At 37.9% G+C, this 2,633-nt stretch overlaps 1 non-coding gene across 1 annotated transcript; it reads left to right on the forward strand.

Moving 5' to 3' along the window:
* The first annotated feature begins 2,355 nt into the window (after positions 1–2,355).
* On the forward strand, positions 2,356–2,428 carry trnat-ugu. Its single transcript has one exon. It is a non-coding gene; the product is annotated as a tRNA-Thr (tRNA).
* The last annotated feature ends 205 nt before the right edge of the window (positions 2,429–2,633 follow it).

Here is a 2,633-nt window from a genome sequence, read left to right on the forward strand (position 1 = left end):
GCAGACTTAGTTAGCTACCTACAGAGAGACACGAGTCACACAAACCGTAGCTATGTGTTCTAAATATATTTAGCTAACATCCTTGTGTTGATAAACAGCAAACTTACCGGAGCACCGTCGTTTCCCCTGGCTGTCATGTTAACGGCGGTTTACAGCTTCAATCTCCGTGCCGAGCGAGATCTTGGGTCACGTGACAGACAGGCCGTCCTCTGATAGGCCAGACGTCGGTTTGACTGTATGCAGGCTCAATTGCTTCTCCTAGCCTGGGTAGCCCGGATGTTACAATGTGAATATTTAACTTGAATTTTTTTATCTGAATTTCAGCAGTCGAATTTGACCAACTTGAATTTATTTTTTCTGAAATTTTGCAAGTTGTATTTTTTTGTATCAAAATAAGTATTGAAATTCAGGTTTTTAAAATGGAGACCAAGAATTTTCAAATTTAAATTTCAAAGAGGTGAATTCTGAAGAGGAGAACAAATAAATTCAGATACATAATTTTCAAAATAAAAATTTCAATATTAAGTATTCAGTGGCTGTTAAAATTCAAAGACTTATGTCTCTTATTCGCTTCCATAATGGAGAAGGTGGATTTATTAAGAGTGTACGGCTGCAGCCTGGAGCGTCCCATGTCATCCGCCCCGTCTCATGTGGTCTCGTTTCATGCCGAGGTGTGTCTAACGGTAAATTCAGAGGGTCAAAAATACAAAATCGCGACTAATTTTCCAGATGGAGTCACGGGTAAATTCGTGACCACATTTGTTGCAATCAATTGAAAAATGTTAAAGACTGTTAAAATAACAATTTTGCCATACATATAGTTTGCTCATTTCTAAATGTTATGGTTGTGTTGCCAAAATAAATGCAGACAATCGTCTGGAATAAAACAAGCCTGCGTCAACTATGATGCTAATGAATAAAATACTTTTAATATTTGGTGTTTTTTTAACTAAACAGTAACGGCCATCATACAAATGAATACATTACTTTAATTAAAATTGTCTACAAGATAAATGCAGACTGAATAAAACACTTAAAATATACGTCCGTCTATAAAATAAATGCAGATTATAGGCAAACTAAAAAAATCCTTCTGCCATCCCAGAGCTTTTACTTTTCAAAATAAAAGCTTGCATCTGGAATAAAATACTATATCTCGTTTACTTTTCAAAGTTAAAGCTCAAGTCAACTAACATGCTAATGAATAAACTATTTAGTGTTTTTTTTAAATATTTAAAAATATATGTCCGTCTCTTAAATTAAATGTAGATCATAGGCAAACTCAAAAATTCCTTCTATAGTTCCAAGTTGCAGCCATAGAAGGAATTTCTCTCCCACTAGAGGTCAAGCATTATGTTTTGTTTTTAACAATACAATAGAAACGCTGGCGCGGAAGTGGAAGAAAAACACAATCGCAACATGGCCCAAGGCCGTGGCACCAGAGATACGCAGTCAAATGCAGGACGGGTCCCAGAGACCCAAAGGCCGAGGCCACGGTAGTAGAAAAATAGAACCGCATTCTGCCCCGGGTCCCAGAGACCCGAAGGCCGTGACCGCAGTGGTAGAAAACCAAAAACGCATTCTGCCCCGGGTGCCAGAGACCCGAAGGCTAAGGCCGCGGTAGTAGAGCTATACAGTCGAATTCTCTTGCCATGCTGATAAGCAGTTGTATTTGCAACAATGTCCCAGTTCACTGTGAAAACAGTATAGAATATAAAATTTAACAGAGTCTTGGAAAGAGTGTAACATGTTTATTTTTGTATTCTTGTTCTTGTTGTGTGCAGATCCTTGTTATCCCTCCTCTTCTCTGCTGTCTGCTGTTAGTTGGCAGAAATGGCTGCGTTGCTGATGCATGTTTCATCAAATGTAGGCTATGTTAATATGGAACAACACAACCAAAACATTCAGAAAGGAGCAAACTATATGAATGGCAAAGTTACTTTAACAGTTTTTAAAGTTTTTCAACTGATTGCAACAAACGTGGTCTGGAATTTACCCGTGACTCCATCTGGAAAATTATTCGCAATTTCCTATTTTTGAGCCTCTGAATTTACCGAAGGACACACCTCGGAATGAGACGAGACCGCATGAGACGGGACGGATGACGTGGAACCCTCCAGGCTGCAGCCACACCCGTCACAGATTTATCCAGAAGATAATGTGATAAGGTGCTGATAAAGTGAAGTAGTTACAGGAAAATAGAAATGCAGAGATCTCTTTCACCTTGCACAATATTTACAAACAACTCTACAGTTGATGAACTGTACCAATAAGAATTACTGGGTGTAAATTTTCTTTTGACGCAAACAACTTAATATGTGAATGAATTTCTTTGTTCTTACAGCTGGTTGTAAAGGTGCTGTGGCTTAGTGGTTAAAGCGCCTGCCTTGTAACCAGGCAATCCTTGGTTCAAATCCCAGCAATACCTGATTGGCAGTGAATTACTTACTCTGACTTCTGTCACAATGATATCTCCTTAGTCACAGTAATATAAGTATTACAGATGAAATCACAGTAGTCAAAGCTACCATAGTACTGGAAAAGTGCATTATTTTATCTTATCTTTATTTTAACTCATAATGACGTACCATGGGATTTTTATTTTAAAATCTAAGTTTTATCTTTTGTTTTCT

The sequence above is a fragment of the Etheostoma cragini genome, chromosome 14 (genome assembly GCF_013103735.1).
Source record: "Etheostoma cragini isolate CJK2018 chromosome 14, CSU_Ecrag_1.0, whole genome shotgun sequence".
In the NCBI taxonomy this organism is placed as follows: Eukaryota; Metazoa; Chordata; class Actinopteri; order Perciformes; family Percidae; genus Etheostoma; species Etheostoma cragini.